The following is a 22334-nucleotide window of genomic DNA, read 5'->3' as shown; positions in this document are numbered from 1 at the left end:
GTGTGACCCTGGGCAAGTCACTTAACCCCCATAGCCCTGCAAAAAAAAAAAAAAAAGGCAAGGGAGATGACATTAGCAGCTGGGGGGGATCAGGAAAGACTTCATCTAGAAGAAGACACCTGAGCTGAGTTTTGGAGGAAACATGGCATTCTAAGAGGGAAGGATAAAGTGGGAGTGAATTCTAGGCATGGAGCACAACCAGTGCAAAATATGAAGATGAGAGATGGAACAAGAGGCCAATTTGATTAGATGGTGAGTACTGGAAGGGATAGGTAGATGATGAGATTGGACTTGTTTTGTTTGTTTCTATTTTGTTTGGGGGAGGTTGTTTGTTTTTTAGCAGGGCAATGAGGGTCAAGTGACTCGCCCAAGGTCACATAGCTAGTTAAGTGTCAAGTGTCTGAGGCCAGATTTGAACTCAAGTCTTCCTGAATCCAGGACCAGTGCTTTATCCACTGTGCCACCAAGCTCCCCCCTAGATAATGAGACTGTAAAGTTAGGTTGGGGTGGGGAACTACTTTCCACTGCCCTTTGCTTCAGAAACATGTGTGTCACCCTTGTGGACCTGGCGGAAATGTTGCCTTGGAGGTGCTGGTACCTAACTCTAACCCTCAACGCGGTTTTCAGTTTCCTCAGCCACTGAGACATAAAATGTCTAGGTCCCAAGTTCAACTTCTATAGCGTGCATAATAAACACATCATTCCCTCGTGCCTCATTCCCCAGCTTTCAATAAGGATCGGGGACCTAAGTAAAGGCTGATTACCACCAGCTTCTCAGGAAGAGTCTTCTTGTCACAGGGAAAAGTGAACAAGCTTAGCTCTTGAAGATTTCCAGCTGATGCCAGCTGTTACACAGGAAAGGCTCTTGGGAAGGGAGGGCAAAAGAGAAATGAGGCCCTCAGAAAGAAGGCAGAAATAGCCAGGCAATGAGAAGGCCTAATAGGCATGGAAGAGAGGATTCATCAGTCCTCTCCCCTTGCTGATCCAAGTAGTCTAAAGATGAAAGAGGAAATGTTCTGCCAAGTGGCCTGCCCACGTACAAAGCCAATTCAGGTGTCAAGAATTAGTAGGCATTACAGAAGAGAATAAAATCATCTGACCCATGGCAGGAAATATTACAACATATTCCAATTATAAATTCCTTACTTTGTTTTACATAAATGTCTACATACTATTTAACTTTTGCCATTTAATTAAAAGAAAACCATCCCTATCAATACATGCTAATGGGCATCCTTTGGAGCAGGGTTCTATCCTAACAATGTACATATAAATATAATAATGATATACAAATATAAAAAAATACTAAAATCCAAAGGAGTACATTTTACATGTTCCTGGCCAAGCTGGCCCTAGTCATTTTCTAGGCTACATATGGATCTTACAGTTGAAGTGGGGACTCCCTGAGGGCCATGAATTAGACTCTGTCCTATGGCTTTCTTTGATTTTTGATCTAAAGCAAACATAAGCCACCTGATTAACAATCAACATCTTTGCATAAAAGAAAGGAAGAGGGGCAGCCTGGGTGTCACAGTGGATGGAGCATGGTCCCTGGAGTCAGGAGGACCTGAGTTCATATCTGGCCTCAAACACTTGACACTTACTAACTGTGTGACCTTAGGTAAGTCACTTATCCCCAATTGCCTCACCAATAAATGAATGAATGAATGAATGAATGAATGAATGAATAAATAAATAAAATAAAAGAAAGGAAGAAGTAGAGGCTGCCCTAGGGCTCCTCATCTCCACAGACTCAATCTGGGCTACCATGAGCTATTGTACTTCCCAATGAGCTCCAAGCTAAAGACCATTATAGCAGTAACACCCACTAAGCAGCAGCCTAACTGTTGGCTAGTAAGTGAAAAGGAGTGAAAGATAGCTCCAATAATAAGGCTTTGATGATCCAATAAAATGTAAGCTCCATGAGAACAGGCACTGTTTTATTTTTAATCTTTAGATCCCTGGTGCCTAGCACAGTGCCTTGCACATGGTAGGTGCTTTAAAAGGGGTTACTGAGTGACTAATCAATTACCTCACTGGATCCATGATCTCAGCAACAGGGTACTTCCAGAGGAAGGACCTTCTTTATGATTCCTGCCCATGTCTCCCTGTAACAGGGACTCTACGCTATTATTCTTAAAAGGTGCTAAGAATAGTAATAACTTGCATTAAAATGAAGTTTTCTCAAGGTTTACATGTCAGTGCTTGACAGGGTCTATCTCATTTGATACTCAGGAGATATCTGTGAGTAAAGTAGTACAAGCATTATCACCTGCATTTTATCGACAAGGAAACTGATTTTACCCAAGAGCACTAGCTAATTAAATGACAGAGCTGGGATCTGAACTTCTCCATCTTTTAACTCCAAGTCCGGCACAGAATTCCCCTCCACTGTGTTTAGGGTGGAGCATGGAAAACAAGGAGATGAAATGTTTCAGAAACTGGGAAAAAGAAAACAGTAGAATTGAACCCGCAACTCAACTGAAAGAATCAGAGATTTGGGGAAATGGAAGGCGCGGGGCCCATATCCTAATTTTACAAATGAGAAAAGTGAAACCCAGACAGAAGATGGGGTTAAGTACAAGAAGGAACTGAAATGTGTTCAAACCAGTGCCTGGACTTGGAGTTGGAAGACTTGGCTGTGAGTCCAAACTCTGCCACTTACCAGGTAGGTGACAGAGGGCAAGACATGGCACAATTCTGAACCTCTGCCTCTTCCCTGACAAAGAGGAACTGATGATGGGGGCCATATTTACCACATAGGGTTTCTGTGAAGATCAACCAAAAGAATATAATCTTAAGCATTTTGTAAATATTTAAACACAATAGAAAAGTAAATAAGTGAAGCAAGGTCTCAAGGGAGAAGGACTGTGACAGTATCAGAAGCCCACCCCCTACCCCCATGTCTGGCCTCCCTTCTACCAATGTCCCTTCTACCACCCCAACCAGCTAAACTACCCTGCCTCCTGACTATGACTTTTTTTGCAGACTGAATCTTCAAAATTTTCATCCCTTCAAAAGACTTACACCTGCAAGTTAGGTTAAGCTGACACCAGGTGGTTAACTGAATATATCTTTCCTTTCAACTTTTTACATTAGAAAAAAAATTAAGAATCTTTTGCACAAAATAAGGTCTGCCCAGTTAGGAGCAGCCAAACCAATATTCAAGGTATGAGGAAGGTAAAAGCTTCCACTTCTCAATCAAAACTTGTTTCTTTCTCTTGACCACAAGAGGGCTGGGGGGAGGGGGGAAGACAGGTCTTAAGTGTGTGTGTGTGTGTGTGTGTGTGTGTGTGTGTGTGTGTGTGTGTGTATGACATAGAGAAGGGGGAAGAGGGGAGGGGGGAGAGAGGGAGTGGGAAAGAGAGAGAGGGAAAGAGGGAGGGAGGGAGAGAGAGAGAGAGAGAGAGAGAGAGAGAGAGTGTAGAAGAGCAATAGATTGAGCAATTGAGCAAACCACTGGCCTATTTGGCACTCTGGAAAAGCTTATGAACCTTCTTAGAATAATTTGGTGCCTATATCCATAAATGAAGGAAATTATAACTTTTAGTTGGAAGTTAGTAAAAATAAATGGAACTTTTTTCCCATCCAAATTCCTTAGCATGCATGTTCTTAATCTGTGTGCAAATGCCAGGTTGAGAACCCCTGCTCTGAACCAAAACATGCCACACCTTATAGTAAGCTTCCTTGGGATCCACAGCTGAATTCAACCTACAGAAGAAATCCCTGAAATAAATAGGGGCTAAAATGAGGAGCAGGGGGAAAAAAGTGGATAAGATAAGGAATTTGGCTAAGAGAAAGGATCTCTGAAAATGTCACCTTAAGGTGTTCTCACAGAACCTGGGCCAGGAGATAAAATAAAACTTCAGGTTATGATGCAGGTTCAAGGAAGATTTGTAATTCTGAGACTGCCACAGTCCTAGGGAGGAAAGTAAAGAGGGAGACCAGTCCCCACACATACATCTCTACATGAATGGGCCATCTGCACCACCAACTCCACACTTTCAAAAGAATTTGCCATCTTTCCCCCTCAACCTGCTCTTCTGCCTTACCCATTTCTGTTGAAAGTACCACCATTTTCCCACCTAGTCCTGGGCTTATGACCTCAGAATCATCGAAGCCTGTTTCCTTTCTCTAACTATACTCCCCCACCCCAAACTAATCAGTTACTAAGTCTTTACAATTCTACCTACCAAACATTCTTTGTCTTCATTCCATTTGTATATAGCACCTGTATCATCAGGTCCTCACCATCTCTAGCCTAAATCTCCATGCCAATGAATCACCTGGTTTCCAGGCACTCTCTTTTTTAACCTAACCTTTACAAAACTGCCAGAGGCACTTCTTGTTGCTCAGTCATTTCAGTCCTGGACAACTGTTCCTGGCCCCATTCGGGATTTCCTTGGCAAAGGTATTGGAATGGTTTGCCATTTCCTTCTCCAGCTCATTTTACAGATGAGGAAACTGAGGCAAACAGGGCAAGTGACTTGCCCAGGGTTCTTGTAGTTAGTACAGTGTCTGAAACCAGATTTCAACTCAGAAAGATGAGTCTTCCTGACTCTATACCTGGTGCATTATGGGATAAACTGCAAATAGGTACAACAATTATCAGAATCACAGGACCTTAGGTTGACTTGCCCAGGAACACACACACACACACACACACACACAGCTACCAAGTGTCTGAGATCATGTTTTAGGCCAGGTGTGGGATCATTTATAAGATATGGAGAGATTGAAGCAATGAGAATAAGGAGATGAAGAAGAAGAAGAGGGAGGAGGAAAGGGAGGAAGAGAAAATCGTTTGACTAAGTATAACACAAGCACTCAGCATGAAGATTTGACATCGCTTTTTAGATCCCCTCCTAGGGGATGGACCATAAACAATCCATGCATAGGGTCTCTATTCCTTTGCTAACCCTAATTTATACAAGTCACCAAAAGCCCTCTCCTTGCTAGTCTCTCCAGTTCAGGGCCATGCGGACACCTTAAATCCCCGTGACCTAGGCAGCCCCATAGGGTCTTCAGCAAGTCCCCAACTAGGAAGTCCATGAAAACAGGCAGGCAGCAGTGGAACCGTGAAGTCTGACTGCCACCAAGGCCAGGGATCTCTCCACCATATCATGCTGTCTCTTCATCTGGAAAGAACCTCAGAGGTCATGTGGACAAGCCTCTCATTTCATACACATTTGAAACAAGCGCACAGATGATGTTAAGTGACTTGCCCACAGGCAAACAAAGAGGGAAGGAGCAGATCTGGGCTAAACACACCTACACAAAGGACCAAAAATGGAACACAGAGAGACGAGTCAGAAGCAAAGACTAAGCTGGTGAGGAGTGTGAACTTTGGGTGCCCTCTGCAGTAGTTCTGGGGTATATTTTTGTTCCCCTGCCTCAGCCTTGATAAACCACTAGCTCAGGAGGCGATGTGATAATGGGATGGGAACACAGACTTGGAGGCAGAAGGCACAGGCAAGTGGTACCAGCACTGCCCCCACTTCCCCTGTGAGAAGAAGACTGAGGCATTGTGACTCTATGAGCCCACACTGCCTAATCTCTAAAAGGAAGGTCTTGGGGCAGGTAGATATTACCGTGGATAGAGCACCAGTCCTGGAATCAAGAGGACTTGAGTTCAAATTAGGTCTCAGACTCTTACTAGCTGTGTAACCCTGGGCAAGTCACTTAACCCTGATTGTCTCCTTCCTCTCCCCCACCCCAAAAGGTAAAACTTAACTAAGACTAGGCACAGCTAGGTGATACAGTGGATAGAGCACCAACCCTGGAGTCAGGAGAACCTGATTTCAAATCCAGCCTTAGACACTTACCAGCTGGGTGATCCTGGGAAAGTCACTTAACCCTGCTTGTCCACCCTGCCCCAAAAAAAGATCTTGGCCTAGAAAGCTCTCCATGGTCTCTGAAAGCTAATTCTGCTCAGTTCTGAGGTTGCTAAACATAGCAGGAGCTTTCTATTCCAATGAGCTTTTTTTAAGTACCTACTCTGTGCTGGGCATAGCAAGACAAAATGAAAGCTAGCCTTTCCAATCCCAGGCTTACACTCTCCTGAACTATTATGACATATAGATATAGGAGATAATACTATAGGGAGGAAGCAATGAAAGGACAACTAATATGTGGGGATATCAGGAAATGTTTCCCATGAGAGATGAGGGATCAGCTGAGCCTTGAAAGAAGCTAACTTGTTGAGGAGTTTTTTCTTTTCTTTTTTTAAAGACACAAGCTTTGGCAGCAGGGCAGAAGTTCCTGAAGTGTGAGAGATGGTGGGAAATTCATAAATATATGCATATCGCTCTAGCAAATCTTGCAAACAGGGTTGCAGCACACCTGTTTACTCCTTGTCCTGTAAACAGACTATATCCCTGAGGAATCCATTCCCACTTCGTCTGTCACTGCTTAAGACATTTCCATCTGACCCTGAAGAAGAGAGGGTCAGAAGGAATCTTTATGTGCATATTGAAAGCTGTCACTCCAGCTCCCTGTCTCAGTCAACTTTGGCCATGAACCTTTTCACCGCTTGGGGAGTTGCAGCTCACCCGGTAAGTGAACAAGATGATCCCTGTTCTGTTCTTTTCCTCTCTCTCTCTCTCTCTCTCTCTCTCAGGCAATTGGGGTTAATTTCCTTGCCCAGGGTCACACAATCAGTGTCAAGGGTCTAAGGTCAAATTTGAACTCAGGTCCTCCTGAATCTAGGGCCAGTGCTCTATCCACTGTGCCACCTAGCTGCCCTCATCCCTGTTCTTTTAACTAGTCCAGGTATACTGAACTGAGAAAGCATTGGATGCAAATCTTCATCATGCTATCATCTCAGCCACTGGAGAAGAGAATATTCTGTGGGCAACACCATAGAGAAATATTCAACAGCCTTTTACCAAGTGCCAATCTTGGGAGGGGGGAGAAGAAAGAGAGAGAAAGACAGAGGCGGGGGGGGGGGAATGGAGGAAGGGACAGAGGGAGAGAGGAAGGGAGAGGAGGAGGGAGAGAGAAAGAGAGAGGAGAGGGAGAGGGAGGGAGAGGGAAGGAGAGGCAGAGACAGAGAGAGACAGAGACAGAGAAACAGAGAGATTGATTATCTTCATCTTAGTCCCCAGGGACTTCTGCTGAGATCACTAAGTTTGATCCATTGGCCAAACCTGCTACAGTGAGGTCCAATACGGACACAGCAAGATTGGTTACTGCTAAAAACTGGCATCAAAGGATAACTGACATTTTGCTATCACTCTCAAGTTTGCAAATTGCTTCCATATATAGTCTTATTTGAACCCCATGGCGACCCTATGTGGCAGGGGAAGAAGGCTTGGAGGGGTCAAATAAAAATGAAATGAGATAATCATGTGTTTTGCAAGCATGAAAGCTCTATATAAGTGTTCACTATTATGTTATCTGTTCATGGTAATGGAGCAGGTGAGTTGCACGAGTGGAATCTGAACCCAGATCTTCCCAACTCCAGAGCCAGCCCTTTGGGCAAGATATGCACATATCTGAAAACTACAGAAGAGGAAAGGGAGAAGGCAAACTGAAGCCAGCACAATGTTCCACTTTCATTTTCCTGGGAATCGGATTCCCAAAGCTCTTTATAATGATCTGGAAGTCTTCATCCTGGCTTCAGTCACACCTTCCCCTAGATGTCACTTCAAACTTAAGAAAAAAGCCCTTCATTTTTCTCTTCCACCCTTCAGTGCACAGGCAGAGCTTTCTGGTCTACTCTGAGATGAATCGCTTGGGGAAAGGGCAATGGGACCCTCTATTACTGTGTTCATGTTTCCATGATGCTTGAAAAGTTTGGAGACAAAGGTTTTTAGAAGCCAAATATTTCAGTTTAGTAAACCAGTAGCAAATATATCTTCTGCTAATTTACAAGGTCACAGATTCACAAAATGTTATAGCCAGAAGGACACTTAGATACAATCTAGAGGAACCAAAATTAAAAAGAAAAATAATCAAGTAATTACTTGGCCAATATTGTAATTTTTAAAAACTTTTTTTATTCTATATCCAATTTAAGACCCCTGGTTAAAATAATACACTCCAGGACTTAGTACAATTTCTGGGACGCAATGGGTGCTTAATAAATGATTGTCAACTGATGGACAATGTTTATTATTATTATTATTATTATTATTATTACAAGGTTTTCTCTTTTGATCTAAATTGTTTGTATATGATTCAGAGAAGCACATTCTACCGAGATATTGTTCTTCTTGAAGGACTGGGATAATGTGTTCTGTCTGTTACTTGATCCTTCTAATAAAATATCAATACAAATAAACAAGTTATTTAGTTAGGAAAAAAAAAAAAACTTTCCCCCTAATCAGGGACTAGTCAAGAGCAAGATTCCTAGGTGGCTAGAGCAAGTAACCGACACTGACACAAATACATTTTTATCTTTTCTTTTAAATTATAAAAGATGATCATTTTATTCAGCAATGAACCTTACTAAATTGAAACTCTGTACATCAGAATTAAATATGTTCTATCTGCTAAAAATGAACAGTGTATTATTTATCACTAATGTTTAATGACAAAAAAACTGATAACTTTCTCTGATTATACCACTGATTTCCTGCAGTCATGCATCATTGATTCCCTTAGTCATTAGCATTATCACAGTGCATAAACTCAGGCTTATGCAGCAAGTTTGATAACAGAGCTTGAATTTGACATATACAATTTTTAAAATATCTTCCCATTTATATCTATGTATATCTTTATGTATATATGTATGTGTGTGTATATATATATATATCTTACTATATAAATGCCAACCTTTTAAATGCCCATAAGTAAATCCCTATATTAAATAAGGTGTTATATCATAGTATGAATTCATGTGCAGAAATAAAGTACTTAATGAAGTCAGTCAACAAGCATTTAAAACACCTACTGTGTGTCAGGTACTGTGATAAATGTGGGTGATAGAGAGAAAGGCAGTCTCTGATCTCTAGAAGGTCACAGTATAATGGGGGGGCACAACATGGAAGCAACTATTTATAAACAAGCCATATACAGAATAAATTGGAGCTAATCAACAAAGGGAAGGTGCTAACATTTAGGGAATCAGGAAATGTTTCTTATACAGGTGTCATCTGAGCTGGCAATTGCATGAAGCCAGAGAAAGCAAGAGATAGAAAGGAGGCCGGAGATGAGTTCAAGCACAGGGGAGCTAGCCAATGAAAATGTCCAGAGTAGAGAGATGGAATGTCTTACAAGGTCTTACTCAAGCTACAGCTGCCCAGTGTTCTAGCAAATCTATTGCTTTGTTAATAGGTAAGTCCTAGGCTACAATTTTAAAAGATGTGAAGAAAACTAAATTAGCTACCTGATATGTTTTCATATTATAAGAAACTGGCTTTAGGATTTTAGTTTTTACAAAAACTTTATAATCCAGACAAATATCACATTTAAAAAAATTTCTTTCTGTAACAATTACTATGTAAAAATAAAGAAGTATACTTGCATTTTAATCCCAAGCCCTAAATTAATCATACTCTGCTGTTTATTCTTTTTTTTTTTTTCTGGGGCATTGAGGGTTAAGTGACTTGCCCAGCCAGTAAGTGTCATGTGTCTGAGGTCGGATTTGAACTCAGGTCCTCCTGAATCCAGGGCCGGTGCTCTACCTACTGCGCCACCTAGCTGTTTATTCTTAAAGAAAACAAATGCTTTTGAAATATATGTGTATCTATATGCATATATAATCTATACATATATGTTGTATAGATATATATATTTCATAGCTTCAACACACATATGCACATAGTTCTTAGAGGAAATAGATTACCTGAAAATTTTCTTCAGAGCCTCATTGATTGTAAAAGCTCAATGGGACCTTAGAGGTGGTATCTTACTGATCACAGCATCCAGACCTTAAAGGTGTCCCAAGACCATCAGTCTAAACCCCCTTCCATATTTAACTCATGAAGAAAGGACGGTTCAAAGAAATGATTTGCTGGAGCAGCTAGGTGGCGCAGTGGATAAAGCACTGGTCTTAGATTCAAGAAGACCTGAGTTCAAATCTGGCCTCAGACACTTGACACTTACTAGCTGTGTGACCCTGGGCAAGTCACTTAACCCTTACTGCCTCACCAAAAATTTAAAAAAATTTAAAAAAGAAATGATTTGCCCAAGGTCAGAGGGCTAGGAAGTAGCAGAGTGAGAATTTGAACCCAGGGCCTTTGCTTATCACTCCAGTATTTTTCCCACTACACCACACTGCCTCTCCCCAGAAAGGCTACACTAAATCTGAAGCTTAAGACATAATTTTCAACATTTTATTAGCTCAGAAAAAATCACTGTTGCAACAAATAACAGCAGAAATTTATTCTCGGTATGTTAATAAATCAGTGTCTGTTAAGATATAATCGACCTTTTATGTGAAATTCATTTTTTAATGCAGAAATGACTTTTTTTGCTATCTGTTAGGACAAAGTACACTAGCCTAGGACTAAGAAGACTTGGGGCTCCATCAGCCTCAATTTCCTTAAATGTAAAACCAGGGGGGCTGAGCTATTGAGTAATTTATGAAAATAATGCATCTTTTTGATAGCACACATTAGGTTCCTTTTGCAGAGGATGAGTGTTTTATGTAGTCCTGGAATTTTTTTAAAAGGGGGGGGTCAATTCATATCAACAGCTTAATAAGTTTATGTGATGAAATGGGGTTTGAGCGGGGAAGAGAGAAGACATGCACGTTGTGTGGATTTTCTACCTCATTCTCCAGGCAGGAGTAGTTGAGGTGCTGTACTATACCTCTGGTATGGAGAGAAACAAAAGAGCTGGCTGATTTGACAATCTAATGAGCAAAGGAAGATAACTTGCTTCTACAAGTAAAAGAATTTGTTGTAAGCTTACCCAAGTTAATGCTCCTGGTTTACTGTCAACAAGCATCATACTGCAACAAAAGCCATTATTTAGAAAACAAGATGAACCCTTCCTAAACCCACAGAAAGCATTCATAACACGAGGGCTGCAACAACACGCCTGGAGGAGGCTCCCGGAGAAAACTCTGGCAGCCATGGGCTGCCTGTCTGCTGCAAAGCCCTGTTTTCTCTCAAAAGCACTTTGTACTGCTTGCTCTAAGCGCTGTGTGAGCGTCACATCTCTGCTCTCACAAGGCTGAGCTGCCTAGGAAGCCTCCTGAAGTTAAAAACAGGGCAAACTTTCTATTTGAGCATTTCAATAATAAATCGCTAAAAGATGTCTGTCACTACTTCCCTAAAGACATATAGTTAATTACTTAACCCTTCTTAATGGAATGATTAACATCCTTTCAACAAACAGGAGAGTAATAGTTTAACATTATACTGTGTGTTTCATTGGCCAGCGACATTAATACTATTTTTCCTCTCCTATTGCATCTCCTGTTTTTCCAATCATTTCCATTTGTCATTTTTATAGAAAAGCCTTTATTCACTGTTAGGGTAGTAAAGTGCTCTGCCATCCTCTCAAAGATCCTTGGGTTTATTTTGTTTTCTTAGGTTTTGAGACCAACTATGCTATGGAAAAACAAGGTGCTTGCAAAACTGAACAGAAATGAGAAGGCCGACGTGAAGAATACCATAAAGGCAATTGAATTGTACACAGCAATAATACCACCTGTCACACAGTAGGTGATTAATAAATGCTTGGTGAATTTGTACCTGAAAAATACACATTTGTATGTCATATGAAAATGACACCAAGATAATTGAAAAGTTATTAAGATGGAAATGTTTTACAAACTCCAAGTCAAAGTAGCAATTCAAGATGAAAAATAGGGCATTTTGGACAAACACATTTCTGCTGGATAACTTCAAAAGGCATGTTACTAAGGCAGAGGAAAACTATGTCTGTACAATTTTTATTTAAATAACTCTTTTGATCTTAGTGGTTAGATCTTTAGCTGAAGCCTTGAATATTTAAACAAACCTCCTTAGCATTTTATCTTCCTTTATCACATAATCTTTTTAGATGCATTCTTCTTGCTACCCTGCTTTCTCTATTTATATCTCTTAAAAACACTTTGGCACCATTGGCTAAGCTTTCCAAATCAATAATACTGCATGTCCAGTCACATAAAACTACAGAGAATTTCCCAAGATGCCTTGGGAAATCTGACTACTTTAGTTTACTGATGTGCTAACACGGTTAATCTACTAATTAATGAATAAACAGTTCTGATTAAGAAAGTGAGATGGAATACTCAGAAGAAAAAGTGTCAGAGAGCCCAAGGAAAGGCATTTGACACTAATTGCTAGCTACAACCTGACAACACTCATTGGGAAACATGGATGAAACCACAATACAATATGAAAGGAAATGTCTGGATGCTAAGGGAAAACTAACAATGCTTTTACTTGTGCCAACCATCTTGTTGAACTGTGACACCTTTTTGTTCTGCCTTGCTTCTCTAGTCAAAAGCACAAAGTATCTCAATTTCCTCCCTTCTTTGACCCTGAAAAGAGGCCTTATTCCTTTTCCAAATTTCACCTTTTCCCAAGCAGTGCTCTAGGTTACCACTCTGTCAAAACTGAGTTCTAAACAGGTGGTTCAACTCTTCTAATATTTTTTTGGAAACAGCTATGCAGATTCATCCTCCCTTCGCCTCCTTCCTGAGGTTATCTCAGCCTATATAGACAGACTTACTGTCTAGAAAGGGAAGCCACTCCTGAGAGAGAGCATCACTAACTCAGTGAATAAATGTAAGAAGCTGCAGCTCAGTCCGCATCTTCCCCAAAGAGATACCAGCAATGCCCTGACAATCCCCTGAAAACCCTTAAAGTGTGAGTAATAATACTTCTTTGGGACTTTTTAATCGGCAATCTGAAGGAACAATTCTAAAAATACTACCTCTAGTTTACAGAATGGAAAACTGGTGCATGGGAGGATAATGATTTGCCAAGAGTCACATAATGAATCAATAGCAGGGTTAAGGGGGTAAAGACATCTTAGGAATCCTTTTTATTAATTTGGTGCTTTAAGTATCATTTAATATTTTGGTGTATTCGATTTAACTGGGGCAGGGGAGGCATGATGCTATCCCCAGATGCATTTCATGATAGAAAATTTGTCCTATTAGGTGCTAATGTCCACTACTTTCAAACTGGGAAAGTAGAACATACTAGAACATGTTTCAGTGCAAGAACCATCTCTTGTAGCCTCCTGTTTGATTTGGGAGCATTGCAGGGCCAATGACAAAGGAAGTAAGCACTTGAATCAAAAACAGCTCTGAATTACATTGTATGGTGAGAGAGGGTAATAAACAAATCACTTGAGTATGGTTTTATAATTATTAGTACTAGTTTGAGATTGCTCCTTTTAAAAACACAACTTAGAAAGACAAGACAATTGGCTTTTATGAGAAATTATAGAGGTACTATGTTACACACCAGACATACGCAAATAATTTCATGACATGGGTTCCATTTTGCCAGGTCTGTCCATATAGTCCTGTCCAGATGCCCTGTGGAAATTGACAGTATTTCTAGCTTGAATTTTTGTACGTATACTTACATGTAATTTCAACGGATTATTACTTATCAGAATATAATATCAATTTTGTTTACAATGTAGTCACTTTAAGTACTCACACTGAAGAAAGTCCTTTAACCCCATGACTAAGTTGAATTAAATGTGGAGACAAGACTTCCAAAGAGCTTCTACTGCCCTCTGCACTCTCCCAATAATCTTAAATTACTACAATTTAATTGCTATTTCAAGGCAATAAATGGAGACTTTTTTTAAAAAGAGGAACACAGAAGGCCATAAGGCAAAAATGATTTATACCTGAACAGGTATCAGGTCTGCTCATTCTAGGATTCCTTTAAACACACACACACACACACACACACACACACACACACACACACACACATACACACACATACACACGACCTCCTTCCCTTGTGTGACTGTGTAGAAAATATTTTCAAAGTTAAGGTTTCATAAAAAATAACCGTCCACATTGTTCAAGAGGACCATGCACACACCTGTTGTAAGCAAGGCCGTGCATATGTTAAAAATTGGTATCTAGGGGATCAGAACCGCGAAACAAGCTGTGCACAGACCCACCTCCCCAAGCCACTTGGTGCAGTTTCTGATCGGGTGAAATAACAGAGGAAAATAATAGGGTCAAGGCAAACCTTGTCAATAGGAATTTCATTTCTAAAAAGCAATCACTAAAAAGGCCCTTGCCACATCTGACCGTGTTGCTAATCAAAAATAACTTACCGACAGAACAAACAAGGCTGTAAAATGTTTTCTCCCTGATTACTGAACAGCCAGAGTCAATGGCCACCTCTCGACCCACCCCAACCCAAATTTAGCAGAAGGATATTAGCAACAGCCCTCCAAACTGCAACGTTTCTTGAAATCAAAGAGGCTATACCATTTTTTAAAACACTCTTCTTTTCTGTTGGCTACCCATTACCACATCGTTGCAACATAGCCTCAGAGATACTGTAACAAAATCCAGAGTCATTCAGCTCATGTGAAAACAACTGGCTATTTCAAGCAAAAAGCTGGTGTCCATGAACTTGGCAGCCTCTCTCTCCTCTAACTCGATCCATTTCACTGAGTATATCTCTTCTTATAATTTTAACTAAGCCAGGTACTATTAATTTGGAATATAAGAGCCACTTCTGCCCCAAACAGTTCCTTGCAGTGAAAAATTCCGTGTGAGGAGTCCTGGAAGTCACTGCATTGATTACTCACAAGTAGGATAGATTCCTGACTCCCACTCTTTACTGGAAAAGCTCTCCTGGGCTACTCCTTTGCATTCATAGTCTGAAGGTTACTTCACCTAGTCTAACTACCTACAATATTTTTTACAAAGAAAGAATGAAAACTCTTTTCCCCTCAAAAGGCAAAAGAAACCAAGTAACATACAATGATAAAGTCTGTACTATACCTCCAGTCTCTTCCCAGGGATAGTTTAATATATCAGGCAAACCTTTACTTGACGGTCTTCTAAAATGCAAACAATTTGCAACTGATATGAAGAAATAACACCTCATGTTTACCCAGTAAAATATTATTTATTCTGAATGAGTTTTATAAGTGAAGCTATTACACCTGACAAGATGTGAAGGTAACAAAAAGGCCTAAGCAAAAGCTATTAAGAAAAGAAAAAAAAAAACCCTCTACCACCTGTGCAAATTTAGCTCTGCCTTTTACACCCTTTTTCAGTCATATAAAAACATGTTGAGCTGAGTGCCTTGAAGTTGCAATTAAGTTGTAGTAATTTAAGATTATCAGGAGAGCAAAGGGCAATAGGGGCTCTTTAGAAGCCCCCTCTACCACTTAATGCTAGTCAGGCCCAGGGTTAAATGAGCTGCTTTAATGTAAGTGCCTTAAAGTAACTGAATCATAAACAAAATTTATACTATTTTCTGACATTCTATAATCTATTTAAATTTTATGAGCATATGTCTAAAATTGTTTTTAAAAGACAGAACTGTTATCATGTCCTGTAAATATTCTGAGGTAGTCACTAAAATGTAATCCACATCTTAACACACAGTTTCTGTACACATACACACTTCCTTATGGTGAGTAACCTTTCGAAAATCACTTCGGTCTTTCCTGAGTAAAAGTGGAAACAAAATAACTGCAACAATTAGACTCTTCATAAAAAAGGTAACTGAGTTCAATAAAAGTTGGCCTCTTTGTTCTATTTCCCCTTCACTATTCATCCAATATCACAGGATATGCCACTGCATAAATGTTTGTTTATTTCTGAAATATCAAAGTTGTGCTGCTAATTCTAACATCTATTGAAAATGGGCCTATTCTCCACCCCAGCACAAGAATACATAATTTACAAGTTTAGGGTAAAGATTTTTCACAGAGGGAGTAAAGGAAAAGTTATCCAGGAAAATCAGGCCTGACAGGCCCAATATTAACTAAGGTGACTTTTTTGCTATTGTAGCTACAAATGATTTAACTAGAACGAGTTTATAGCTTTTAAAAAACATTACATATTACACCAAATGGCTTAATAGGATACATGCTATGTTTAACACACATTCTTAATTATACAATAAAAGGTGTATGCAATAAAAAGCTACAGACTTTGCAAAAGGTTGTTCCTGATGGTCGGGAGACTGGCTTATTAAAAAAAAAAAAACAACAACAACAACATAAAGTGCTCATTGTGTGCCCTGTGCTGCTAATTAAAAGTATAACACTTAAATGACAAGTTTTTTTTTTAATTCTTCTGTAGGTGTTTACTTATCTTGTTTCCTACTTAACATGGTATTGGTTGAGTTAACTGAAAATGACATTTTATTTAATTTTAAGATGGTTTATAGCAAGAAGAGATTAATAAAACAGTTTATGTTGCAAAACTGAAAAAAATGCAAAATCTTTTTTAAGTGCCCAGCAAAATAAACAATATAAATCCTATGTTGTCAGTTTAAATTGCTGGAGTTTTTTGCATTATGTTTTGCCAAACCTGTGAAAACAAAATGCTACAGCAATTCCTGTTACTACTTCCTTTAAAAATGTAAGGCAATTACATTTCCTTGTCTGCAAGCAAAGACAAGTTTCAAAGAATTTGAATAAAAGTTGCAAAGTGGCCATGCTTAATGACATGCTGAGAAGTCAATATGGTATATTTTGAAATTTTTGCTTTGCCTTTTTAAAAAAAAAAGTCAAGAACTGACCAACCCCAAACAGTTTCAGCATGAAATGCTTCTGTTGAACATCAGTTTTACACTGCCACATCAAATACCCCACCCCTCCCCTAACAATGGGGATCTTTTTTCAGACTGTAGATGAGAGAATTTTAGTAAACTCTAATTGGGGAGTGTAATTTTGGTGAAAGACAAGAATTCCACTATGTGGTTCCGAGTAGCTGAACTCATATCAGACTGCAAAGACCCATTCTGATATTTCTGGGTGGAGATCAGATCACCAGAGTCCTAGGCCATTTTAAAAATTAACTTGTTTAGCCACTCAGAAAGCTAAAGAAATAAAAATAACGACTGAAGAGACTATAGATCTTTCTCTCCAAGTTAACCTTCGGTTGCCCAACAAAGATCAGCATTTGCAATGGTCCATTTCTGCATAAGTGAACATAGAGTCTGCCTGCCTAATGGTTCAGTACAGAGCTTTCCCTGAGGCCGCCCCTGACAACGGCCCAGCAGCAGCTTTGTTTGATCTCCACTGCCTTCCTTAATCTGGGTTGTCAAGGTTCACTTGTTGAAGGCTGTTTACTTTACTTCCCCCCCCCCAAAAAAAAAAAAGTGATTTTTTTTTCTCTCTCTCTCATACAATGACTAATCCAAAGACTACGGAGAAAGAATGCTGCCAAGGCTAGATGTTAAAGCTACAATACTTTTATTTTTTTCAATGAGAGTTTAGCTGACACCTTTTGAATGGTAACTAGTTGAGTGCATTTGTGTATATGTGTGTGTTTAATCCTGTGTAATTGTGAGATAATTCAAATAAAGGAACTGGAGCTAGGAGGGGGAATAGAAATTCTAATTTTTTGTGACCAGGAATCCATTCTTCTTGTCCTGAACTTGAAAACAACAACAACAACAGCTTACTAGGTCTACTCTGAGACTTACAATTCCAGTGGAGGGGGAAAAAAGAGTCATATAATATTTCTCTCACCAACAATGAAAGTATCAGGTACTCTTCTTTCTTAGTTATATATCCTGCCACAAGACAGTGAATGTCTAAAGTGTTTCCATCTCCTTGTTAATCCCTGGTTAAAAGGTTCAGCAAAAACTGGCCACCACAATGGAAAAAACAAAAATAAAAACAAAAACAAAACAAAACAAACAAATTTTTGAAAGGCCATTGGTAGGAGTTTACCCCTACTCCCAGAATCAGCACAATGTCCCAAATGTCATTGAGGCTTTATCTATTCAGATTCCTAGTCCAATAGCGATTATCAAGAGGAATCCCTAAACAAAAGTGTATATGGTCTTCATGTTTTGGATCCCTCTGTAATGAATGTGGTATGTACTATGTGAGTGTGGGGTTTTGAGGTATTCCGGCTTATTTCAATGGCAGTTGTAAGAAATAAAATCCTAACAGGATACCTGGGAAAGAATATCAGTTCACCTCTAATTCTTCAAAGTAGATTTCAGAAGCACAGAAATAGTCAAATGGAATAGTTATATTAATTTCATCCTTCAGCAGAGTGAAGGGTTGTTGTTTTGTTTTGTTTTGGAGGGGGATAGTTTCATTTCAATCTTTCTGGTTGAGCAAAAGAAAAAAATAAATTTAGGAAGATGAGAACAGGCTAAATCAATATACTTTGTAATCAGCCCAGCAATGGTATTTGAACACAATGACTTGAAATAATTAACAGTTATAAGGGGATTGAGGGGGTAAGAAGAGGGGAGAGGAATGTCACCATATTTTATAGCAGCACTTACACTAAAGGGGCTAAACTTTGATCTCAGATCTGCTTCTTTAAAAAAAAAAAAGGAGAAATTCCATTTTTAAAAGATACCTCTCCTCTGAAAGATGCGCCCTTTGCTCTTTCCCTTCTTATCACTAAATGAACCAAGAGAAGTAAAGTCTGGGGCTTTGGCAAGAAAGCACTCGCTCTTCCCCAACCTTGCTCTCAGCTTTTCCAACTGCACGCGCGCGCGCACACACACACACACACTCTCTCTCCCTCTCTCTCTCACACACACACACACACACACACACACACACACACACACACACACACACACACACACACACACACAATCCTCCCCCTCCTCCTTCTCCTAGGGTCCCAAAGACCTGCGATCCGAGACGCCTCAGTCTCTGCCGAGTGTCCTCCACTTACCCGGAACAGAGAGACGGGTCAGCCGAGCTCTTAGCGTGCCCACTCTGAGGCTAACAGAGCCCGCACAACCATCTCCTCCCTAGCACCATCTGCTGCTGCTGCTGGGACTGCTGCAGCTGCGGCGGCGGTGGCGGCGGCGGTTGTTGTTGCTGCTGCTGCTGCTGCTGCTGCTGCTGCTGCTGCTGCTGGGCTGCTGCTGGTGCTGCCTCGGGCGCTCGCCCCGTCCTTTGCTCCTGCAGACAAAACTTTCGCCTCAATGGTCGGCCAGAGAACAGGGTTGCTTGCAACAAGTCTCCAGAATACAGGTTTGGGTATTGGGGGGAGTGGGGACAGGAAGGGAAGAAATAATGGGAGAATGTCCGAGATAGAGTGTGTGTGTGTGTGTGTGTGTGTGTGTGTGTGTGTGTGTGTGTGTGTGTGTGTGTGTGTGTTGAAGTGAGCCCAATAGAGAGGGAGACAGACGTCTCGGAACTCCCTGGTAAGAGGAATCGGGATCTGGAAACAGACCCAGGCAGGGACTGTTAGAAAAGTCTCCCTTCCCTTGCCTCGGCCCTGCTCTCATAAAGTTGCGACCACAACAACAACAAAAAGGGGGGAGAAATTGAAGGAAAAAAAAAAAAGAGGGGGAGGGGTGGGTGAAGCAGTCCCAGGCTCAAGGTCTGAAGTTTCCACCGTTTATTTAGTCCTGATTCTCTTAAGGGGGCCCGGGCGGGGGGGGGGGGGGAGCGGTGAGTGAATGGGGAGGGTGGTGTATGCGGGGAGGAGGGTTTAGACAGCAAACTGAGAGGGGGTGGGAGTGTAGGGGGAGACTGCGATTTGGCTTCTCTCCGCAGCCGAGTCCCAGCTCCTCCACAGCCTCCGAGTAGGTGATGGAGGTGGAGACCACAACAGGTGGGAATGGGGGTCTGCGAAGCTCGATAAATGCACCCAAATATATGCGTGTATATCAAAGTTTCCGCTGTTTGTTGGCGGTGTATGTGAGTGTGTATGTGTGTGTATGTGAGTGTGCGCGCGCGCGCGAGTGTGCAGGGACTGGGGGAAGTCTGCGGGGGGAGAAAGGAAGGGGGAGGCGGAGAAGGAGGAGGAAGAGGAGGGGAGAGGCAGGCTCCGCGTCTGGGAGTTTAAGCAGACTAATGACCCCGGGCCGCCGGGGCAGCCGCAGTGGCGGCGGCGGCGGCAGCAGCAGCAACTTCAGCAGCCACTTCGGCAGCCGAGGCCGGCAGGCAGGCAGGCTGGCTGGCAGCGGGGGCGGGCAGGCAGGCCAGCCGAGAGAGAGGCAGGCCGGCAGGCAGGGCAACGCGGCGAGTGCCCGCCTGCTGCGGGTGCTGCTAGACAAGTGTCGGCCCAGAGGGACCGATCGACACTGGGAGAAAGACAGACCTGGGCGGGGGGTCAGTCAGCGAGGGGAGACTGGACAGACGGACAGAGTAAGGGAGGGAAGAAGGCGAGATGCCCTCGGTCTGTACAGTACGAAATAATCACCCGAGATAGGTGGCAACGCGTGTGTATCTGATAAGGGAGAGCAATCAGAACTTGAAAAATTCCCCACACACACTACACACACTACACACACATACACACACACGCAATCACGGCGGCCGACTGGAGACGAAACAAGCGACTCTAGTTCAGAGTTATAGCAAAGTCTTTCGAGAATGGGGTTGAGACTGGCCAGTCTCCTAGCTGTTTGCGCGTGGTGTGTGTGTGTGTGTGTGTGTGTGTGTGTGTGTGTGTGTGTGTGTGTGTGTGTGTGTGTGACTGTGTCTGGATTCCATACAGATGTAGCTGGGAAGAGTGTGAGTGTGCGTGCACACACTTGGGAGTGTGAGGTACTGGGCAATGTTTTCACTGAAAGGCGTGAGTGTGAAAGTACAGGAATATCTCAGTGGGTGCCCCTTGTGGGTACCCGCGGCCTGTCTGCTGGAGCCCAGGAGGTAGGTGGGACTAAGAGGGGGCAGACCCAGGAAGGAAAAAAAAGTTTCTTAAAGTCCTAAGTGAAGGTGCCTGAGTGGTCGCGTCCCCGCCTCCCCTCCCGGCCACTGTCAGCAGAGCGAGTCCGCCCCACACAGACATCCACCACCACCCCCCACGAGGCCCGAGGCCCGGCCGACACTCCCGGGGTCTGGAGCAGCCCCCTCAGTCCCTCCAGACCTTCGCTCCTCCCTCCCTCTCATTTCCCTCCCTCTCCGCTCAGCTCAGCGCCCACAACCACTTTCCATTCAACTGGCAACAGTATCGACTCCAACTCCGGGAATCTAAAGTTACACTACGCTTTTATTTGTTTATTTCACCGAAGCTACTGTGTCCACCGGCCAGAGCCCGAGATGTGAGGGGAGAGGAGAGGGTGGCGGGGGGAGTTGGGGAGGCTGGAGGTGGAGAGAGAGCCCAGAGGGCCAGGAGGTGCGGGGCTGGGGGGGGGGGGGGGACGGGAGAGCGAGCCCTGGGAGCTGGGCGATCGCCGCTGCCGAGCCGGGAGCCTCGCCTCTCCTCGCCGAGCCCGGCCCGCCACAGAGAAGCTTAGGATCTCACTTATGCAAATATACAAATAGATGCAAGTGCATCACAAACAGCGGACCACCCCCCACACCTTCACCCAGCGCCCCCTCCCCCCCAACCCGCTAAGAGACAAGAGACTGAGGGAGAGGAGGGAGGTGGTAGAGAGAGGGAGACACACGTGGAGGCTGAACGTGGAAAAAAAAAAGTAGTTGGGTGGGGGGTGCTCTCTCGCTCTCTCTCTTTTTTTTCTGTTTTGGTTCTTTGGGGGGGGTTTGTTGTTGTTGTTGTTGTTGTTTTAAGTGGAGAAAACAAGCAGGAGACGGCTGGAAAAGTGGAGCAGAAATGGAAAAATACAAACTCACCCGCTGCAAACGGTCTCTCGGTGCAAACTAAGGTGTTTTCTGTCCTTTACACACGTACGCTCGCCCTCGCGCGCACACCCGCGTGCACACCCGCGCGCACACACGCACACACTCATAGGCGAGGGCTTGTGTCGCTGCTGCATGCAACAGCCACACAATAAATAACAATAGATTCCTCCGCTCCGGACTAGCTTCCAGGAGAGGCTGAGGCTCCGGCTCCGGCTCCGGCTCCGGCTCTGGCTCCAGCTCTCTCTCGGCAGCGGCGTTAGCGGCGGCGGCGGCAGCAGCAGCAGCCCCAGCCCCAGCAGCCCCAACAGAGGCGGCGGCAGCGGCGGCGGCGGCGGTGGCGGTGGCGGTGGCGGTGGCGGCGGCGGCGGCGGGGAGGAGATGGGAAGCGCCAGGCCAGGTTGCACCCCCCCTCCCCCACCCGCAAACATGCACTCACACACACGCACGCACACACACTGCACACACACAGACACACACGCACGCACCCCGCTCCCTGGCCCACGGCCCCGATTCCTGCCCCGACTCAGCTCGGAGGGCTTCCCGGCCACTTTCGAATTTGCAACCACCTCCAAAATAAATAAATAAATGGGGAGCGAGCCGAGAGGAAAACAAATCGCGGATGGAGATGTTGTTATTTTTTGCTGTTGTGAGTCTCTGACGTCACATCCACCTGCTGGGTA

The 22334-nt window shown here is 42.9% G+C and overlaps 1 protein-coding gene across 6 annotated transcripts in view; it reads right to left on the bottom strand.

The window, feature by feature from the left end:
• The window catches only part of FOXP1 (forkhead box P1), a 691415-nt gene extending 669639 nt beyond the window's left edge, over positions 1-21776 (bottom strand). For 2 of the 6 annotated variants that reach the window (XM_043986976.1, XM_043986919.1), the window contains exon 1: positions 18788-19177. The gene's annotated coding sequence lies outside the window, so the exon portion shown is untranslated. Of the gene's footprint in view, positions 1-18787; positions 19179-21645 lie in introns of those variants that run through there. The other 4 variants (XM_043986904.1, XM_043986912.1, XM_043986933.1 and 1 more) reach the window with 4 other exon arrangements.
• Positions 21777-22334: the final 558 nt, after the last annotated feature.

The sequence above is a fragment of the Dromiciops gliroides genome, chromosome 1, assembly GCF_019393635.1.
Source record: "Dromiciops gliroides isolate mDroGli1 chromosome 1, mDroGli1.pri, whole genome shotgun sequence".
NCBI classification, from domain to species: domain Eukaryota; kingdom Metazoa; phylum Chordata; class Mammalia; order Microbiotheria; family Microbiotheriidae; genus Dromiciops; species Dromiciops gliroides.
Note: the sequence above shows the minus strand (reverse complement) of the source record. Positions and strands in the feature narration are given on the sequence as shown.